The sequence below is a fragment of the Macrotis lagotis genome, chromosome 1, assembly GCF_037893015.1.
Source record: "Macrotis lagotis isolate mMagLag1 chromosome 1, bilby.v1.9.chrom.fasta, whole genome shotgun sequence".
Classification (NCBI taxonomy): domain Eukaryota; kingdom Metazoa; phylum Chordata; class Mammalia; order Peramelemorphia; family Peramelidae; genus Macrotis; species Macrotis lagotis.
The window spans coordinates 268,007,360-268,031,302 of NC_133658.1; positions in this window are offsets into that span (position 1 = coordinate 268,007,360).

Genomic DNA, 23,943 nt, shown 5'->3' on the forward strand with positions numbered 1-23,943 from the left:
TCACCATTGATTAGAGAAATGCAAATAAAAAAAACTATGAGAAATAAAAACAACCTATCAAGTGAGAAAAAAGGAAAGTGATTAATGTTGGAGAGATTGTGGAAGGATTGATGCAGTGCTGGTGAGGTTGTGAATGGATCCAAACATTCTGGACAACAATATGGAACTTGTCCAAAGAGCAATAAAACTGTTCATTCCCTTTGACCCAGCAATTCCAATTCTAGACCTATATTCAGAAGAAATCCTAAAAAATGGGAAAAGTCCCACATGGTCCAAAGTATTCATAGCAGTTCTTTTTGTAATGGCAAAGAATGAGAAATTGAGGGAATACCTATCAATTGGGAAATGACTAAACAAGTTATGGTACATTAATTAAGGTACTGTGGAATATTATTGTTTGATAAGAAATAAATATGGTTGGACTCCAGAGAAGCTTGGAATGAGTTACAGGATCTTATGCTGACTGAAGGGAGCAGAACCAAGAGCACAATGTACAATGTCCTAGCTCTCTGAACTGCCTAGAGGAGCTACATTCATCAAGGTTGATCATCTCACAATGTTGTTGTTATTCGATAAATTGCTCCTCTCAGCAGTTCAGAGAGCTAGGACATCTGCATTAGACTGGTTATGAGCAAGGTTATACCCATCCAAAAAGAATAAAAGTAAAACAAAACAAAACAAAACAAAAACATCCCTTCAGAATTTGGTGAATACTTTATAAAGATTATCTCTTCTGTATCTCTGTCCCTTAATCCTAATTCCTCACACCAAAAAATGACTGATCAGTAAACATATTTAACAAAAATATGTATGTACAATGTTAACCTGGTTGTTCGCTGCTGAGGGCAGAGGGATGGGAAGGGATGGTAGAATGAAATTTTGTAACCTTAGATAGATAGATAGATAGAGAGAGAGAGAGAGAGAGAGAGAGAGAGATGCATATGGATAAATGTTGGAAAAAAAGAAAAAAGAAAACAAATGTGGGATTTTACTTTTACCCCTTTTCAACTAGATTTTTTTTAGATGTGGCCTACTTTTCTAGCCTATCAAAATCATATCATTTTCCCTTTCTTTTATCTAATGTTTTAGTGATATACACATCCCTACCACACTACTTCTATGAATGGTATATTGTCCACAAATTATATAATGCTGTCATAGATGCTTTTATTTAAGTCAAGGCTAAAGTTGCTTAACAGAAAAAGACCAATAATTGATCCACAGAATCCATCATTATAGTCTTCCTTCCATGTTCACTCAAATCCATAAATAGATTCTTTTTATCTATCAACCAATTCCACAACTAATGAGCTTTTCTAATAGTTTTATTAGTTAAAAGCAACTAACATCTGTTTGGAATTTATGCAATTATTCTCAGTCCTTGTTGATTTTACCTCTTTTCAAATTTAAACATTGAGAAAACATATACATATTTGTTGTTTCGTGCAATTGTTTATTCCTCCATTTCTTTCCCCCCCTTTTTTTTAAAGAAAAGAAAGATGAATGGATCCAACTATTCTGGAGGGCAATATGGAACTATGCCCAAATAGCAATGAAGATGTTCATTTTCTTGGACCCAGTAATTCCAGTTCTAGGCTTATATCCAGAAGAAATCATTAAAAATTGGAAAAAAGTCCAATATGTTCCAAAATATTCATAGCAGCTCTTTTTGTTTTGGCAAAGAACTGGAAAATGAGGGTATGTCCATCAATTGGGGAATGGCTAAACAAGTTATGGTACACAAATACTATGGAATTATTGTTCTATAAGAAACCGTAAATGGTCAGATTCTGGAGAAGCATGGAATGACTTACACAATCTGATGTTGAGCAAAGGATCTAGAACCAAGAGAACAATGTACACATTAACAACAACATTGTGAGACGATCAACCCTGACAGAAGCAGCTCCTCTCAGCAGTTCAGAGAGCTAGGTAAACTGTATTAGACTGACTATAGGCAACATTATCCCCATTCAGAGGAAGAAAAACAAAACAAAACAAAAAACAACCCTACAGAATCTTATGAACACTTTATAAAAATTATATCTTATGTATCTCTTTCCCTTAATCCTAATTTCTCATACAGAAAACGACCAATCTGTAAACATATTTATCAAAAATATGAATGTATATAGTCTAACCTGACTTTCAGGGGAGAAGATTGGGAAGGGAGGGTGGAATGAAATTTTGTAATTCAAAAATATACATGTGCATATGGATTGAAGAAATAAATAAAAAGAAAAGAAGGGATCAGCAAGCAAATAAACCACAGAAAACAAGGTAAGGCAGAAATGTGGTCTCCATGCAAGAAGATACCAAAGAAGTTTTCCAACAACATCCCAGAGACTTTATTCCTCAAATGAGCTTTGAGAAATGACCCTGTCATACCAGTGGGAAAAAAAATTGCTCTTTATTCATAGTTCATTGAAAAAGTTGGAGGGAAAAATGTATTTTCTTTCTTTTAATCTTACTTTTCTCTACACAGGTAAAGGTGTCAGTTATTAGATTAAACTTGACCTAGACCTTTTTTTCCTCATCTTTCTTCTTTCCCTGGTTGCAATTATAAGAGTCAGGCCTTATCATTCCATCACACTCCCTGGATGTGTTTATCACAATACCAAGGTTGATGGGAATGTCAAGGCTTAGTCATTACTTTGCTTACCCTCTGTGTTTGATTCATGGCCTTTGTATTTAAATCAAGACAGAAAATATAGCTATATTGGTTTTGTCTTTCTTCAGCATATTGAAAGCAAGCTAATTAATGGAGTCAGACTTCACACATCTCATAATACTTTGTTCCTGCGAGAGAGTATTGAATTTTCTAGGTCTACATTGCAGGTTACCAAAAGGAGACTTCCCCATTCCACAATTTGCAGAGAAAAAAAGCTTTTTTGGAATTTATAATCTGTTATTTGCTTTAGGGCTCAAGTTGCAATGATTCCTCAAGCAAACTTTTCTGTTTCCTCCACATTACAATGAATTTTTTTTGGTTGTGTTGGCCAGTTAGAAATTTCAAGAAGACAACCATGGCTTAAAGAAAAGGTAAAACTGTTTATTAATAGAAGTTGTAGAAGAAAGATGTGAGTGGAAAAATGGGACTGTTGTAAACAGAACATACTTCTTCCCACCACCACCATAAACAAGATGATAATTTTTGTTCTTTCTCCTGCTTGGTAAGGCAAAAGAAAAGACTCATGATTTAATTAAATGTTATAGAAAGAGGATAGACTAACTTCCTTTCCAACTTTCCCCATACTATTGATTGTGAACTTACCAATCAATTACATAGAAATTTAGCTGGTACATTTTGGACTTGTGGCCTCAAATATACAGAAATAGCTACTAGCTCCTTAACAAGGATTATCAACAGCATGTTTTCCCTGCAGAAAGTAAAATAAAATAAAACAAAACGAATTCAGTGGATTTGTAAAATTAACTACTGCATACCTAGGATCAAAAGATTTAGCACTGGAAGGGATTTAACTGTCATCCAGTTCAATTAAATAAAAAGAGTTGGAATAGTGCTAAAACTGTGATTTATGACTACCTTCAAATTAAATTTAAGTAAGGCACCCAAGTGGTTTGCAATTAGTGAGAGAAAGGTCTAGTAATTGAAGGTATTTAGTTCTATTTCATTTTTTCTTTTATATATCCAGCTAGGACCAAATCTCATATATATACTTAAATATATTATATACATTATATAAAAATGAAATATATGTGTATAATGTGTACATATGTGAATATGCATGTGTGTATGTGTATTCTTGTCTGTGTTTGTGTGTATATAAAACATTTATTAGATTTTTGTTGAATTGAAAGGAATAATAGATAATTGAATTTTAAAAATGAGGGAAATAATATTAGGAAATCCCCTGAATTTGTCTTTTTGAGTTGTCATATTTTCTAAAAATGCTGAAGGAAGCCCTAAACAGATGACTTTACTGAGCTGACTTAATTTGTGGCTTGCACCCCAAGGTGGACTCCCTCTGTATCACTGGGAGTCAACAAGCACCTGTCTGCATCAGACTGGGAAACTATGCAGCTGGTACCCTTGTAAATAAACTGGCCATCATATCTTTGTAGTTTAGGAATTCCCAAGGGAAAAGAATACTGCTTTTTCCATCTTAATTTTACATGATTTCTCCTCCCATCAATTAAATTTAAGTAGAGATTCCTGAATCCCCTCCTTTCTATTATTCAGTTTCATAAGTATAAAAATTTCTGTTTGGATTGTGAACTCTTTACACTTGCTTAGGGTTCCACATGCATGCTCATTTCTCTTGTTATAAGCCTAGTTTTTCACATAAGTTTCACGAAGTTGTTACTGCCTGTGGACACTATGGGCCTGCCAGGATCTAGAGAACACAAGTAAAGACAATTTTCCTATTCTCTGTTGTTGTTGTTTGTCCTTCTTTCTCAGAGGACCAATGATGTCACAAAGGTGATATCTTGACTTGTACTTGAATTGGATTTAAGTGAGACAAACTCCTGCAATGTCATCAGCTTCACTCTCTCTTCAAGAGTTTCTGTAGATACCTGGTTTGGTTGCCTGCTGTGATCTGTACCTATTGTTACTCTTGCTCCTTTCCTATCTACTTCCAGCCTCTCTCACATACACAGCCCTTTAACTCAAAATAATTGCATCTGGGTCAGAGGAAAAAAAAATCAGTTAGACTTTTCACCTCTCAGAAACTTGGTTTTCTATGGCTTACCCTAAAACACCTGGCCATAAAAGTCTGATGGATATGAGAAATGAAGGCAAATTAAGATTTTAATTTTAAAGCAGAATCTAATCACCAGTCTTTAAACTCCACCACAAAGTGCATGGCTGGGGAGCAGAGTCTAATTAGAAGTTGTTTGTGTTTTTAGTTTTTGTTTTTTAATCTAAGAAGTTAACACTTAAAGGGAAAAAACTCTATATTTTAAGGTAAGACAAACCTGCCAGTGTTCTAGTAAATCTTGACTAGCTTTCTAAGGGATAAAGCATGGAGGAACACCACACTTTTAAGTTTATCCCAAATCATTAATAATTTCTACATCCCTTTTTGAAGCCCAGACAAGAAACAAAACAATAAATCAAGCCATGCTTTGTAATATTTGATGGTTTCAGAGATTCAAATGTTCATACTGAAAATTTAACAATTTACTAGTAGGTTGATTGGAACTAACTCCAACTTACACCTTCAAAATGTGGTTGGATTAAAAGGAAAGGTTTAATTAAGGGAGTTCTTGAATTTTTGTATTTTTTTCAATATACATTAGTTGTTTAATAATTCCTTTAGAAATTTATTTTATTTAGTTTTATTAAGGAAATAAAATCATGTTCTTTTGATTAAATATTCTGTAAATGTTCACTTTCTAATTTAAAAAACATAATTTCCTTCTTGCATATCTTAATGAAATATATTACATTTCTCTATGGTAGCTAGTCCTAGAAGGAAAAATCATCATAAGAATAAATAATTTTTTTTGAGGGGAAGTGGGGCTAAGTGACTTGTCTAAGGTCACATAGCTAAATAAGTATTATGTGTGTGAGGCTGGATTTGAAATCAGGTCCTCTTGACTCCAGATCCAGTGCTCTATCCACAACTTAGTTGTCCCTAGAGTAGAGAATTTACATAATATTTCATTTTAACTGCCTAGGTTACCTAAAACAGATCCCTACAACATTTTGTAACTCATTAAATATTGTGAAAAGCCTAAATGTTCACAGGTCATTGGTTGACCAAAAAGAGCTGTCCCATTACATTCAATAAAGTTTGGTATAACTATCTGGTAAGTTATATTGTTTGTTTATTTAATGAAAAATAGTAACTATTATTTTTCGCCCTCTTAGCTTTATTTTATAACCACCACTTTCCTCTTAATGATACTTATCTTCTACTAGCAATTTTCTGATTACTGAGGTTTTCCAATACCAAATGACTCACAGAATCTTTGAACTAGAAGATTCAGGCCTCTGTTTTAGTAACATTTCTTCACTCCACATCTAAAGATTATGGTATAATGTAGGACATTCAAGAAGTAGAAGAGAAACACGAACATCTAAAGTTTTGTGAGCCTGGGCATAAATGCTTCATATTTGAGTCCCAGTTTCCTTATCTGTATAAAAGGAATAATATTTTCCCTATTTTAAAGATTGTTCAGTTAAGAAATAAACACATAGTAATTGTTTATGATATTAAGGTCACTTTGCTAGACAAAGAAAGAGATCCACATTTTGGAGAAAATATGATCCACGCCCTCATGGAGATTGAAGGAACAAGAAATAAACAAGGATAATTTTAGAGTGATTCAAAGCAAGATATCTTGTATAGCATGAGAAAGGAAGGAAAAGGAAGGAAGGAAGGAAATACTTACTGAGCACCTACTATGTGCCAGATCATATGTTACAGTCTTCATAAATAACATTTCATTCAAACTCCACAAAAGCCCTAGGAAATAGTTGCTATTGTCCCCATTTACGGTTGAGAAAGTTGAGACATACAGAGTTTAAGTGATTTGCCCTAGTTCACATAAACAGGAAATGGTTAAAGTGGGATTTGAATTCAGGTGAAAAATCACTGCCATCAAATTGGTTCAAGAAAGACTTTATGGAATAGTTTACATTTCAGTTGGTCATTAAAGGATTACTAGGAGGTATGTGTAAGGGCATTCCAGCCACAAGGAAAGACAGGAATTTTCAAGGCATGTTATGGAGTCAGAAGTAGTCAAATTTGTCTAGAGTTTGGAGTAGGTAGGAAATATCTGAAAGGATAAGATGGATCTCAATTAAGGGGACATTAAATGCCAAGCAAAAAAGTAGAATGATGGAGTACTCATAAGGGAGCAGGCAAATACTAAAAAAATGAACATTGAACTAACAGGTACAAATCTATGAATGTTGGAAGGAAAATTGGACTGGGTAAAAAGTTAATGGAAAGATTGGACTACTTGAAAAGGGATAAAGTAAGAAGATCTATGATGAGGCTCTTAAAATAGACCAGGTAGGTATATGCAGATCCAGTATAAGTATGTTAGTCTTAGAAATAGAAGGAAAATATGCAAAAGATATGAATGTAGAAAAGATATGATCTTTATCTCTAATGAATGTGAGAGTTGAACAAGAGAAAATAATCAAAGCCTAATTCCAAATTTTCAAATTTTAGAGATTAGGTGAGAATAAATGCAAAGACAGAAATAGTAAAGCATCCATGAATGAATGAATTTAAAAAATTATTTAGTATTTACTGTGTGACAAGACCAGATACAAATAGAAATGTAAATAAGACTATTCCTATTTTCTAAAAGCTTATGGTATAGGAAAGAAGACAACTCATAAAGTATGTTTTAGCTGAAAGTCAAGTTCCAAAGTTCCATGTTACTTGGGTTACAGAGACAACGTCCAAGATCATTTGTATTCTATGGTAATACTTTTGTTATCAAAAATATATTTCTGCTGTTGCACCATTTGACAATACTGAAGACCTTGGCAGTAATAACTTTTTAATTTTTTAATTTCATTTATGGCAATGGGATAAAATGACTTGCCCAGTGGTCACATAGCTAGGCAATTATTAAGTATATGAGACCAGATTTGAAGTCCAGGTCCTCCTGATTCCAGAGCTGGTGCTCTATCCACTGTACCACCCAGTTGCCCCAGTAATACCTTACTTTGGAGGTCTTAAGTATTTCTAGCTACTGAGGAGGAGGTGCTATCAATGCAGGCAGAGGCTGCATTTCCAGAAGTTTCCTTTCATGGACAATGTCTGTGGAAGGCTGATATTGGGGCTACTAATTGTACTATTCTTAGGGTTCTTCTACATTCTAAGGTGTCTGTTATTCAGCAGTTAGCATAAATGGTGGTGTAGATAGCAGATCACTTCTCCACAGAAGAAAGAAAATGAAAAATTAAACCCACTTTGGGACATATTGAGCCAGAGGTACTAATAGAGAATCCAGGTGGAAATATAAAGGGCCTTATTTGAAGCATTGCCAAGTGAGAACTGGAGATTATAGATTTTTGAAATCATCTTTGTAGAAATGGAAGTGAAGGTGCTATACTGAATAACCTTGCCAATGTAGAAAATAGACAGGACCTGGATACCAATGGATTTTGAAATGAGGAGAACTTGGGGAATGTGATATCAAATAGGCTAATGGAGAAGAAGATATATACAATTGGAAAAATATGTGGAGAAATTAAGGAGGTTGGGGACTTTTGCAAAAAGACATAGGATTGAGAGATTAGGTCACCAACACCATTCACAAAAGCAGTTTCAATACAATGGTTGGGTCAGAGTCAAAATACAAGAAGTAGAAGAGAAAGGTAATTGGTGAGGAAGAAGTGGCATGTTTCAAAAATGGTGAAGGGGAAGAGATAATTGTGGCAAGGAATAAATGGGCTAATAATATACATGAACACAATGAATATCAATTTTATTGTCTTTATTGATTGGGAAATTCCCCTTTCCCTCTAGCTGCTTGCAAGCTGAATTTCCAAAATAATTTCACTGTCAAACAAAAAACTTATCTTTTCACCAATCTTCCTACATGGTTTCACATTTTTTTTCTGTTTCAGGGAATTAATTATCTGGAATTGCCAGAAATAACCTCAAATAGCACAGCAGTTGCCCTTGCCCATTAGTTTGAAAATGGTTGCAATCTCCTTCTCTGGAATTACTGAACTGAGAGGTCAAACCAGGAATATAGAGAAAAGTCATTCACATTAGGGCCATTAGCACATTTTGTAGATAACTATATAATTTTTCAAGTCTTCCTGGGGATTTATTTCAGTAGCCAAATCTTATGGATGAATTTGAACAATAGAAAATTATAAATAATTTATGTTTGTTTGGGTATGGTTTCTATAGTAATAAGAATAATTATTCATAGGTAGAGAACTTTGTGCTGGGGATTTCACTGAATGACTAGCTGGAATAAATTTAACCAAAAAGCAACATTCATAATAGAGAAGTGCAGCAAAACATGTCAGAGAGGAGCATCGTGAAGTGTCTCAATTCGGCTTTCAGGTGAGGATGTCTTTTCTTCTTTTTTTCAAGTTATAAAACAAAACTAGAATAGTTTTATTAGTCCTTTTAGACATTTTTATAATTGTTTAGTCCTATTTAGACTAACTCTCCAAATAGTGGTTAGTCTGTCAAAGAAAGTCTGTCAAAGAAAACTGAGTCTGTCAAAGAAGAATGTGGCACATAGAAATGTGTCTATAAAGAGTTGCGCCAATCCACTTTGAAAATTCCAGGAAAGTTTTTTTTTTATATATGAAAAATAATTTTAAAAATAACAGAATAGACATATAGATATTTCAAATCCAACTTTCCCATTTTCAGCATAGAATTTAAAAGAATATAGAATGTTAGAGTCTGAAATGGACCATATAAACATAGAACTCAAAATTTCAGAAGAATAGAACACAGAAGTTAAAACATTAGAGCAAGAAGAGACTATCAAACCATGAAAGTTACCTGAAGTCATTTAATTCAGCCTTCTCATTAACAGGTGAGAAAACTGAGACTGTGTGATATTTAATGCTTTCTCAGTGATACTGAAATTTCTTTATGTCTGTGTGTCTGTTAGAGAGAGACAGAGACAAAGACAGAGAGAGAGACAGAGAGACAGAGAGACAGAGAGACAGAGAGAGACAGAGAAAAAGAGACAGAGAGACAGATAGGCAGAAATAGAGCCAGAGAGAGAAATCGTGGAAATGCACCTCTCTATTCCCAGTTGAAATGTTGTGAACCAGTTATGAATACTGTTGTGTTGAAGTAAAACCTTATCATTTTAGTTCTTTGAGCCCAAATCAAATCTGAAGTATGAAAATACAAAAGATACTAGCAGATGCTGGGCAAAGAGGGGAAGAAAATAGAATTGAGGGATACTATTGGGTGATAAAAGGAAAACCAGATTTGAAATTACAAGATCTGAATTTGAGTCAGAGCTCTCCTAATTAATATTGACAAAAATTTGAGTTCATTTTGTTAATCTATAAAATGGGAGAAAATAATAGATGTAATAAAAATATTTTAATCTTTAAAATACTATGAAAATATAAGAATAATTATGTTCAGAAAGTATTTATTCTTCCCAAAAAGTTGAAATAAGGACCACAGAATAATCAATCTATCAGTTAGACAAAATCAGTGGCCTCACTCTCTTTTCCAGAGTCATCAAAATCCAGTGACAAGACAAAAGTTTGACTCTGGATAACTTAGACATTTTTGCTGTTGGACAAAGTCTAAGCTCTCCAAAGGAATTTCTTCAGCAGCTTTCATGAGTGTTGGAAGAAACTGTCCTCATCCAACCATGGTCCTAGAGGAAGTTTTCACATGCTTGGAATAGGTATTTCCAAACTCATTGATGGGATTGAAGCACATCAGTTATCTGCAGTTATCTGCAACCTGATTTAACCCAGCTACTGAGACTTTTTACCATGTGTGACCACTACACACTCTACAACTTCTTAAAGCTACAAATGAGTGTTGTGTGGAAGGTAGATACAAAAGGTAGATTAGAGTTCTGAAAAAGAGTATCAGAGATACTTGTCTTCAAGGAAGTAAGGAGACTGAATTGAGGAGGAAAAACATTTGAGGCATAGTGGACAACTAGAGAAAATTAAAGGTCAGAAGATGTAATGTGTTACAAAAGGAAGTGCAGGGAGGCCAGTGTCACTGGATTATATGTAATTCAGACAGTAATAAAGCATTAAAAGATATAAAAATTCTTATCTCTTATTATAAACACCAAGAAAGGATCCAGGATACAGGTTTGAAGTACACCCAGAATTCTGTGGCACAAAGTGGATAAAGATTCAGTAAAGGAGACCAAGAAGGAATGGACTGACAAGAAGGAAGAGGATCAGAAGAAAACAATGCCACAAAAATCTAGAGAGAAGATGATCAAGGAGAAATGAGGACTGATGGTGTCAAAGGCTACAGAAATATCAAGGATGAGTATTGAGAAAAGGGTATTGAGAAAAGTTTTAGCAATTAAGAAATCACTAGGCCTTTTGGAGAGAACAGGTTCAATTGAATGATAAGTTTGGAAAACAGTGTAGAAAATTAAATTAGACTGTGAGGGGAAAGGCATTGATTTTAAACAGATTTTTTAAGATAAGCAACAAAAGGAAAGAGGAATATACAGCAATAACTAATAACTCAGTGAAGGTTTCTTGTTTTCATTATTTGTATAAGTGCATATTTTTGTAGGTATCAAGGTAACAGAGATTAAACATGGCGATTCTAAAGGGAGTAAACTACTGTCAAAGGCAGGATTGAATGAAAATAACTTGTTCATATAAAGGAGTGCATTTTAGGAAAAACGTAAAGGATGAGAGAGTGTAGGAAGAATCTTAGTGATAAGAAATTAGAAGAAAGGATAAAAGAACTCTCTCAAGAAATAATCTCATTTTTGTTTCAATTAATTATGAAGTAGGGAATGGAAAGGATAGTGAGGAAGAAAAAAGTTTGGAATAACTGCTTGAAGTGAAGGTTAGAGAATCAATTAAGGCAGAGTGAAATGATTGTCTCGCTTTAGTAGGAACTCATTTGAGCATTCATAATTTGCATTTGTACAAAGTCCACTCATCAAGATTTCATACTTTTCTCCTCCTTTCATTAGCATGTGTTTGGAAGCAAACACAGTAATGTTGGGCTTAATTTGAGGCCAGTGTTGGAAAGGATAAGATGGGTAATATAAAAGGGGAGCAACGACTTCAAGTTTAGAAGATGACATGCAATTGAAGCCTCTACACAGACATTAAAGTTACATATTCCAGCAATAAAAAAGCATTCAACTCTGGACATTGTGGAGGATCTTCAGTGAAGATCATTCTCTTTAGGGGTAAAAGGAAAGTATAGTCCAACTAGGCAGAATACTCCATAAGCCAAAACCTAGACAGCAGCCAAGAACCCAGCAGCTAGTTAGCAACCTAACTACCAGGTCTGCTATCTAGCTGGGAGACCTGGGAATGCTTGGGTAAAAGACAGGATTAGATAAAAAGCAAATTACTGAATCAACAAAGCCTAACCATAAATAAAGAAATAAACCTCTGCATAGGGCATATCTGAACTCCATAGGCAAAATTTTGGCAAATAATAGACCAGGGACCAGATTCCAGTCCCAATACAATAAGTTCTGCACAATATTCCCTATATTCCAGGAGCATAAAAAAAAGAGCTCTAAACATAGAAAACTACTTTTCAGATAAACATGATAAAAATCCCATCTCAGAAGAAGAAAGCAGTGACAAATTAACTCAGTGGGAAATCTCTAAAGAGTTTATTAATTGATTTCAAATCCAAAACTTTATGGAAGAATTTTTAAAAAGATTTTAAAAACCCAAAAGGAGAGGAAGAAGAAAAATGAAAAAAAGAAATACGAGCCTTGCAGGAAAATTACGAAAAATTGACCAAAGAAACCATTTCCTATAAACATAAAAATAACCCACTAGAAAAAGAATGTAACTCATCAAAAAACCAAATAAATGAAAAACTGGAAAAGGAATGAAACTCATTAGAAAGTCAAAACAACCATTTGACAAAGAATGCAATTCATCATAATTCATCTCCTGTGAGAGGAAAGGGACTTTTCCCAGAGCAAACACAGTAACAACCTCCCCAGGCTCAGGTGTGGACAGTAGATCTCTCTCAATGCTGAATGAATAGTAAAGGAAAGAAAAAAAATTATAAATGGGGAAAGACAGCTTTGAGGAAAATGCAGAATTAGTAATCTTAACAGTAAATGTGAATGGGATGATCTATCCCATAAAACAGAATAAGACAGCAAAAGCCAAAATCCTACCATATGTTGTTTACAAGAAACACATTTGAAGCAGAGAGTAAAAGTAAAAGACTGGAGAACATTATATTATGCTTTGATGCAAGGACAAAAAAAAAACCAGGCATAACAATACTGATCTCAGACAAAGAAAAAGTGGACATAGACCTCATTAAAAGGAATATAGAAGGAAACTGCATCTGCCTAAAAGGTACCAAAGGCAATGAATTTTTATCATTTGTAAACATATATGCAGTAACTTCTGGCCAAAATGGCAGAGAGAAGCCAGGCACTGGTACAAGCAATCCTGGCATTCCCTCAGAACTGACATGAATGAAACCTCTTAACAGATTTTGGATCAACAAAACCCACAAAGGAAAGACGGGAACATTTTCCATCAAGGTCTGTCACAGTGGGGAACATCAGCCTGCCTGGGGTAGAGAGCAGAGACCCAGCACACTAGTGGCATTGTAAGGCAGAGACTGACCTGAGAAATGCAGTGGTGGAAGTAGAAGTGTTTTCAGGGGAAGTGAAAGCCTTTACAGTTTAGGTCATTGGCAGACTGGGAGAGTTCTAGCCTTGGATTGGGAGAGCTCCAACTCAGATGCCCAAGTCACCCCATTCCACTGGCTCAGCTGGTGTGGAAGGTCCAAACTTTGATCTCCCAGTGTTCCCAGTCTCCACTGTACATGTAGGAGGGCTTGACTTTCTCTAGTGCAAACACAAAAACAGTCCCAGATATTCACACCTTTCTCCAAGGCCTGGCAGTAGAACTTCCCCAGATTGTCCAGAGATACTCTCTGGCAATTCTAGCAATAACTGCCTGACACAGTGACTGCACTGTGTGAGGATAGCCCAGATCAACTCTAAGTCTAGGGAGTTGGACAGTGACACCCCCAACACAGACAATCAAGAGAAAGTTTCTGTGGTTCTTTTCTGGTTGGTTCACTGAGTAACCCCATCAGTATTTAAGATCTCTAGGGTTACCAACACCAAAGATATGGAAATAAGCCCCTTCCCCAACACAAGAGCCTAGGGAAAACTAATATCCCAAAATGAAAAAAAGACCAGGGCAAAGCATGTTCTATTAAATCTAGAAGAAAAGGATACTAGCTCAGAGAGGAGGTCAGAAGGGGCTCTATATGTAAAATTTTCACCAACCGAGAAAGATTTCTTAGAAGAGATCAGAAAGAAGTTTAAAAAAGTCAAATGGAACGATTTGGAAAAGAAATGCAAGAGAAAATGAACACTATACAAGATAAAATTAATATCTTGCAACAAAAAACTGACAGAAGAAAACAAATCCTATAAAAATACAATTAGACAAATACAAAAAGAAACTAATTCCCTCAATAACACAATTGCAGAAATGGAAAAGTATAACAACTCTTTCAAAAATAGAATTTAGCAAATGGAAAAAGAGATGCAAAAGCTAAATTATTAAGGGATATGTTATATTTCTAAATTTTTTACCTTTATCATTTTTGTACTCCATCTCTTCTTACAATTATCAGTAAATGTCATTCTTTGCTGTAAGAGTGAACTGATGATGGCGGCACAGTGTCACATTGTCATGAGTCTTTCTTTCATTCCTTTTGGGAGCCATACAAGCTTGCTGACTAAACTAGATTTAATTATGAAATCTACACCTACTTCACAGGTGTTCCATCTCCACTGTGGCACTCTAGAAAAACACGCATCCAGCTTTGAATTGGAAAACTAACCTTTATTTGCCAGCCAAATGTTATACAAGCAGAGTTCTCTCATAACAAGAGCTGTTTGTCTTTCAGCTCTACCAGGTATCTTGTTCATAAGTGTGCACATATTTTTTGTGCCAGTGGTGAGTAGAATCATCTTCATAAACGTTTTTGTGCATGTTTCTGTATCTTGACTACAGAGTGGTATCCCTGACTACCTTGTCAAGCAGACCAGAGTTGGATGAAGCAAATATTTTTATGGCAGCTTTTCTAGACTCTCCTCATGCAAGTAGGTAAACAGTGCACTCCTTCAAAAGGTTGTTCAGAAATTCAGAACTGCAAAATCCCACTGGGTCAGAGAGAAGAACATTTTATGTCCTAGGTCACCTATGTGCAAAACTGTGACTATAGCTTCCATTGGATCTGCCCCTGATACTTAATCACTAGCCTATTGAGATAGCGAAACAAAAAAGATAGTAAATAGTAACATAGTAAAATGATAAAATAGGAAAATGATTAAATAGCAAAATGCAAATGATAAAACTAAAATATTGAATAATAAATCACTAAAATGGCAAATATAATGAATTTTGCTCTCCTGTAAATTAGATTTAAGTGAGGAAGAGCTGTGTGATATTTCCAGTCTCACTCTCTTTTCCAGAACCATCAGAATCCAATGGCAAAAGGTCAAAACAACTGGTGATGAGTCTGAATGGAATGAATGATCCTGGTGTCTTCAGTGTCTAACCAAGCTCTAAGTGCTCCAACACCACCAGCTTCAACCCTTTGAAACAAAATGTTCATTTCCAACTGTTCCACTGAGGAAGGTTTCACATGTTTGGAGTAGTCAGCCCCTTAATTCTTCTATGGATTAGGCCCATTGGCTACCCTTAAACCTGGTCTTACTTCCGAGACAGTTTTACTGAAATGCAGACATTGTGCATGCTACTGCTTCTTGGAGTCATGGATGAGAGTTAAATAACAGGTCGGAAACAAGATTCAGGATTCAACAGCTCTCACACAATGAATATTACTATCCTTCCTGAACACTCTGTATACTAAAAAGCATTTGTTAAGCTTCTATTAAATGCAAAACACTGCTAAACACTGGAGGAAAAAAATGTAAAAGTAAGACAACTCGTTCTAAAGGAATTCTCATTCTAATAGAGGATGATAATATACATACAAAGTTTCAGCTACAAGGCAGATGGAAAGGTAAGTACAGTGGTGAAACAGATGGCAATGCCCCTTCTTTAATGGGAATTCCACTGATAACATTCCCTCAATTTCTGATATTTGATAGTGTCTAGGACTTTGGTGGCATGAACATTCTTTTCTGTATTTTTAATAGCTATGTCCATACCTTCTTCAGTAGTAACTGGTAAGTTTCATCTCCATAGAGGTTGCTTCCCACTATGACTGAGGAAAGTGAACAGCAGACATTTCTCTTCCCAAGAATTTTTTGTTTCATCAGAATCAAAGGGGAGATAGTAGTCAATGAGGAAGAAATGAGATAAGGAAAGAAAGAAAGAAGGAAAAAAGGAAGGAAGAAAGGAAGTCTTCACTAAGGAATTTTGCATTTTGTATTCATGGACACCTAGACTCCCTTAGAAGCTATTGGGACATAAATATCTTTCTTGATCTCATCATTCCTCTTTTTGTTAGGTAGGGAAGAGAGAGGACTTATTTGAGGCTGCAATTCCATTTGAATGGAAATTATTTTTACAGATGCAGATCCAAAATTCATATGCACTTTATTAGGTACCAGGATTTTAAGAATTTAAGTGACTTGCTCATGACTACACAGTATTCATCAGGAACAATATTTGAAACCAGATCCTCTTGACTCCAAGGCCAAATCTCTATCCTCTGTGTAACACTGCCTCTCTTTATAGTGGAAATGATCACTCCAGGAGATGGAACCTGCCTGCAGCATAGTGAATAATATTATGGTTGATCAGATAAGTATTACTACCAGGTTTAATAAAATAGCTGGATATTTGTTAGGGTATAAGTGAATTATGCTCACAAATGTTCCACAGGATTTATTACCTTTTTAAGGAGAACTGTCTCTTTAGGTCATAGAACTTTAGGACTAAAATGGACCTTAGTAAGTTTATAATTTGACCCTCTCCCATTTGAATTGAGGAATCCAGCAATCATTTGCAACATGTACAAATAAGTGATCTACAGTTGAAGAACAGAACTAGTATTCAAACTAGGCCTCTGACTCCAAACTCAGTGTCCTTTCCACTACATATTATCTCCTTACTTTTGAAGGACTTTGTTCTGCTAACATAAAATTGCTTATTGACTCTGGGTACTCTCTGACCCTAGATTGGATAGATTCTCTCCAGGTTCTTTGTTCTCTACATATTTATACCTCCATTTCCCAATTCATTCTCCAATGAAGAATCTGCACTGAGAGTTTGGGGAGATTTTAGAAACCTGGTTCTTATCATCACCATTCCCTTTAAAATAACCACTCCATGCTCAAGGGAATGATTTAGAGGATGTCAATTTGAAACTAACTTTAATAAGCAGATGCCTACTTGGCCTCAATTATGCTTACCTCCCAGACATCAATTTTCTTTTTAAATCACATTTGAAATGGGATCAGGCCCAGCAACTTTTTTCTGAACCTCATTTTATTTTATATTTCAACAGATGCATTCTTTGCAACAGAAGTTAAATTCACCACTAAATTTTTGAAATAAGATTCTTTAGTGTTTCTCTTTTTTTGGCAAATCAATTCAAATAATATTCTGGTTTATGTTTCTCAAGAAAAATGATGAGAACAGAAAATGACAGAGTTTACAAGTCCCAAGAAATTGTTCCCAAGTATGTGTCGATGACCTAAAAATGTCTTCTTCTTCTAACCATAACCTTGATGATAGAATCATCTGTAGATCAATTAAATCAAATCACAGAAATAATTTTCAACCAGAAATTATAATGAAATGAAGATCTTTGAAGGCCATTTGGGAAATTATAAAGGATAAATAAATTTCAATTTTAAATTTGACTTCATATAATGTACTCATTAATTTCAAACATCCATTTTAAGTAACTGCATATTACAAAATAGAGCATTAATAGTGGAAGTAAGTGGGAGGTATAGTGGAGGTAAGAAGGAAAGGTACCAGGCATATGGAAATCAACTTCCTTAAAAACTGGCTTTTAACTTAAATGCTCTTAAAATTATCATCTTCAAGGTCATCAGTGGTTTCTTAATTTCCAATTCTTATGTATTTCTTCTTAAGCTTTTCTTTACTTTTCTGGTATTTGACATTGCTGACCTAATCTCTTTCTACATAATTTATCCTCCTATAGTTTCATTGATCATTATCTCCTTTAGTTCTCTGGCCTATTACTTCCTGCTCTCTCTCTCTCCTCTGTCTCCTTACTTTTTTCACCATTCTCATGCTGCTCCACAATTATCAGTATTGTTATGCTCCAAAGGCCTCCTCTTCAACTCTCACTCTAAAAATCTTTAGTGAATGTTCAACTACTCTCATGGCATCCATTATCTCCATATGTACCCTGAATTTCTAATTGATTTCTGAAAGTCTCTAGCTGGACATCCTAAAAGGTTTCAGACTCATCAGTTCAGAAGCTATACTCATATTCCTACTCAAAAAAAAACTGATTTACTCCCAATTTCCCACCATTTTAACAGTCTCTCTTGCAGTTCAGAATAATTTTTGACTTTTCCATTCCTCCTAACCTTATTTCCAATTTTTCTGGTCCATTTGAATTATTACATATCTCCTCTTTCTGTTTGCTTTTTTCTCATAAATACTGAAGCCTATAATGAAATACCATTATAAGAAATAAAGTGCAGGGGACTTCTGGGACAGAGCCAAGATGACAGTGTGAAGCTAACATGCTCCCAAGAGCTTTTCCCTACCAAAGATAAATAAAGGTTCTGCACTGACATTCAAATTACAGATTAGAGACTAGCTAAAGAAGTTTTCAATGGTAGACATTGTGGAGGATTTTCAGTGAAGGTCTGTCTCTTTGGGGGGGAAAGGGAAAAAAATCAGAGTGAAACAGGAGACATGGAAAGCCAGTGGAAGGCTTTTAGACATAGTGTAGTCCAAGTCCCCAACAAGTCAACAATAGCATATGTCCCACCAGCTAGATAGCAAGACAGCAGAGAGGATCCCAACTCCAAACAAAGACTGAATGCAGGACTGAATTGGGAGCAAATCACTGCAAAGGCAAAAAACTATACAAAAACTTCCCTACAGATGGAAGGCCTGGACTTCTTAGGCAACATCTTGACCAGTGACAACCCAGGGATCAGACCCTAGTCCCAGCATTAAAAAGCTTGGATCTATATACTCTATACCCCAGCAGCAGAACTCAAACAATAAAAATGAGCAAAAAAAAAAATATAGAACACTGCTTTGCAGCTAAAGATGATAACAATGCCAGTCAGAAGAAGAAATCATTGAAAAATTACAGCAGGAATCTCAAATGAGTCTATAAATTGAACTCAAATCCAAAAATTCATAGAACATAAAAAATAATTTAAGAAGAGAGGAAGAATAAAAATGAAAAAATGAGAGTCATGCAAGAAAATTATGAAAAATTGACCAAAGAAATCAATTCCTTTAAAATTAAGAATAACAAACTGGAAAAAGAATGTAACTCTTTAAAAAATAAAATTGTGCAACTGGAAAAGGAAACACAAGTACATTGAAGAAAATAAAACACTAAAATTAGAATTGAACAGATAAAAACCAATGAATCTTTGAGACTACAAGTTTCCATCAAACAAAATTAGAGATTGAGAAAGTTAAAGAAAACATAAAATACCTTATAGTAAAATAAAACCAGCCTGGAAAATAGCTCCAGGAGAGATGATTTACGAATCATCAGTCTACTATAATGATTAGATTAAAAAAAAAAAAAGAACCTGATAAACATCTTGCAGGAATTTGTCAGGGAAAACTTTCCAAATCTGCTAGACTAAGAAGACAAAATAACTATTGAAAGAATACACAGAACTCTCAAAATAGCAAGAGAACTCATGGAAAAAAAATATAAAGGCAGGTATCCTAGCTCTACCAGATCTAAAACTATACTATAAATCAGGAGACATTAAAACTGCCTGGTATTGGTTAAGAAATATAGTAACAGATAAGTGAATTAAGATAGGTTCAAAAGAAACCACAGTAATGACTACAGCAATCCCAAAAATGACAAACCCAAAGCCATCAGCTTCTGGGATAAGAACTCACTACTTGACAAAAATTGTTGGGAAATATGGAAAGCAGTATGCCAAAACACGGCATACACTTGCATCTCACACCCTACACCAAAATAAGGTCAAAATAGGTATAGGGTTTAGACATAAAATGTGACACCATAGATAAATAGACCAAGAAATACTCTATCAGATCTATGAGACCAAATAAGAATTGTAGTATATTCTAAACTACAAAATGAATGATTTTGACTTTATAAAATTTTAAAGTTTTTGCATTAATAAAATCAATGCTGCCAAAATTAGAAATAAATATTCACAACTAGGAGTTCTGATAAAGGTCTCATTTCTAAAATATATGGAGAATTGTATCAAATTTATAAGGTTACAAGTCATTCCTCAATTGATAAATGGTCAAAGGATATGAACAGATAGTTTTCAAATGAAGAAATTAAAGCTTTATATAATTATATGAAAAATGTTCCAAATCACTATTGATTAGAGAAATGCAAATTAAAACAACAATACAGTATAACCTTACAGCTATCAGATTTGTCAAGAGAGAAAATGGGAAAATGATCAATGTTGAAGAGGTTGTGGGAGGACTGATGCATTGCCAGTGGAGCTGTCAACAGATCCAACCATTCTGGAGAGCAGTATGGAATTATGCCCAAAGAGCAATAAAAATTTTCATTCCCTTTAACCGAGCAATTCCAATTCTAGGCCTATAACCAGAAGAAATCATAAATAATGGGAAAAGCTCCACATGTTCCAAAATATTCATAGCAGTTCTTTTTGTAGTAGCAAAGAATTAGAAATTGAGGGGGTGCCCATCCATCCATTTGGGAATGGCTAAACAAGTTATGATACATGAATACTATGGGATATTATTGTTCTTTAAGAAATCATATATGGTTGACTGCTAGAGAAGCATGGAATGAGTTAAAGGATTTGATGCTGTGAGAAGGGAGTAGAACCAAAAGAACAAAGTACACATTAACAACATTGTGAGATGACCAGCCATGATGGAAGCAGCTCCTCTCAGCAGTTCAGAGAGCTAAGAAAACCATAGTAGACTGGCTATGGACAGTATTATCCCCATTCAGAAAAAGAAAAGCAGAACAAAACTAAGAAAAAACAAACCCTTCAGAATCTGAAAAACACTTTATAAAAATTATCTCTCATGTTTTCCTATCCCTTAATCCTAATTGTACCTAACAAAAATGTCTGTAAATATGTTTATCAAAATATGTATCTACAAAAAATATGTACATACAATAACTTTTTTAAAAAAAGAATACACACAGAATTCCTCCAGAAAGAGACACCAGCATAAAAACTCCAAGGTTTGTTACAGTGAAATTCCAGAATTCTCAAATAAAGGAGAAAATACTATAAGCAACAAAATATTTAAATACAAAGGGAACACAATTATACTCACACATGACCTATCAGTTTCAACATTGAAGGTCTAGGGGACATGGAATACCCTTTATCAGAGGGCAAAGGACCTGGGATTACAACCAAGAATTTACTACCCTGGAAAATTCAACATATACCCTCAGGGAAAAAGATGGATGTTCAACGAAAAACAGAACTTCAAATTTTCCTAACGAAAAGACTAGAACTGAGCAGAGAATTCAATTGCCACATATAGAACTCAAGAGATACATAAAAAGGTAAATGAAAAGGATGAGAAAAAAACAAAAAAGCAAAACAAAACAAATGTTGGTGAAGCCCATCAAATCATATACAATCCTAAAAGGAATGATATAACACTTGTAACTCTTGAGAATTTTATTTCTCTTGGGATACTTAAAGGGTTGATTATAATTGAAGAGACTGAACATAGAAGACATGTGTATGGTTGTCTTGACTCTCCAGTCAAGAAGGCCAAGATGAGATCACTACATTTGAGACAAAAAGCCCTGATGAAAAGCAGGGGTGTTTACACTCAACATAAGTGTTTCAGTTTCGTTTAACCTACTTTAATTCTTCTGGTCTCACAAGGCTTAGCATTTTCTAAGGGTACCATAAGCTTGGTGGTCTTGAGTCAGTGTCTCCCATAACTTATAATCAATTGTAAAGTTGTTAAATGAGACCTTTAGAGTATCCCAGTATATAGAGCACTTTGAGATTCTATAGTTAATTACATCAGGTTTGGATTTAATCCACATTTTATTTAACAAGGGAATAAGTGCCCTGGGTGGGGAACTGGAGGGGACAGTGTGGGAGAAAGTCCACTTGGAAGGAGGGGTACAAATTGTTCATGAGATGATTTGGCGCTGGATAATACTTTGGTTCCTAAGAATTGTGTGTCTTTGGAAGGTGTTAAGGTGTTAAGGTAAAAAAAAATGATAATTTTATTCCATTCAAGACTCTTGATCAGTGTATTTCTAATGAGACAGAAGAGGGGCAAGGTACTTAGTGACTTTGAGGCAATGATGCTTATCAAATAATCAAAGAATCAATCAACCTGTGATGATAGTTTGATAGCACTTTGAGCTTATCAAGCAATCAATTAGTCAAGCTGTCATTGATGATATCTGATTAATAGTACTTGATTGATAAATAAAACCTGGTGAAGAGGCAAAAAGATTTATAATTTTCAAGGGAAAGAAGGGAGGGTGTGAACACTGAGTAAATTCTATTCAATAGATTTGGCCCAGAGAGGAATTAAGATAAACTTTATCCTACTCTACAGAAAAGGGAAAAATAAGGGAAGAAGGGAGTAATAAAAGGGAAGGCAGAGGTATAAGTGAAAATAAACTGAAGGTTAAATTTTAAAAGGAAAGTTAAAGGGGAAAAAGAGTAAAACTTTGATGAAGAGGAATAAGAGGAAAGCCAAGAGAAAAATATAAATGCAGGAAGACAGCATGGAGTTAGATACAGAATTAGTAAACATAACTGTAAATGTTAAGAGGATAACCTGACCCATTAAATGGAAGATGATAATAGAATGGATTAAAAAACAGAATTTTAAAATCTGTTGTTTACAGGAAACACATTTGAAGCAGAGAGACACACACAGGGTAAAGGTAAAAGGATGATGGAGCAAACTATATTATGCTTCAACTGAAGTAAAAAAAAAAAACAGGGGTAGCAATCCTGATCTCAGATAAAGCAAAAGCAAAAATCAATCTCAATGAAAGAAATAAAAGGCACTATAGGTAATGAAGCAATATCATTATTAAATATGTATTCATCTAATGGTATAGCATCCAAATTCCTAGAAGAAAAACTGAGTGAATTACAAGGAGACATAGACAGCAAAACTTTAATAATGGGGGTCCACAATCTCCCTCTCTCAGAACTAGATAAATCTAACCACAAAATAAACAAGAAGGAAGTTAAGAAAGTGAATGAAATCTTAGAAAATTTAGACATGATAGACTTTTGGTGAAAACTTAGTGGAATTAGAAAAATATAACTTTTTCTTGGCAGTACATTGCACCTATACAAATACTGACCATGTACTAGGTCAAAAAAAACTTTTTAATGAAATGAAGAAAGGCAAAAATAACAAAGGCACACTTCTCAGACCTTGATGCAATAAAAATTACATGCAATAAAGGTTCATGGAAAGATAAATAAAACATTAATTGGAAATGTAATAACTTTATCTTAAACAATGGGTGGATCAAACCACAACGAATAGAAATAATAATTATATCCAAGAAAATGATACTAATGAGACATCATACCAAAATTTATGAGAGGAAGTCAAATCAGTTTTCAAAGTAGACTTTATATCTATAAATGTTTATATGGATAAAATAAAGACATCAATGAATTGGTTATGTAACTAAAAGAGCTTGAAAAATAACAAAGTAAAGATCCCCAATTAAGTTAAACACCAAATAGGAAATTCTGAAAATCAAGGGACAGATTAATAAAATTAATAGATTAATAAAATTAAAAGGAGATTAATAAAATTAATAAATTAATAAAATTAAAAGAAAGAAAATCATTGATCTCATAAATAAAACTAAGAGGAAGTGTTATGAAAAAGTCTACAAAATAGACAAACCTTTGGTCTATTTGCTAACCAAATTACCAGTATCAAAAGCAAAAAGCATGAACTAACCACCAGTAAAGAACTGTATATCAATAAATTTGATAACTGAGTGATATGGATAAATATTTACAAAAATACAAATGGACCAGATTAACAGGAAAAGGAAAGAAAATACCTTAAATAATCCCATTTTAGAAAAAGAAATTGAAGAAACTATCAATAAACTTCGTAAGAAA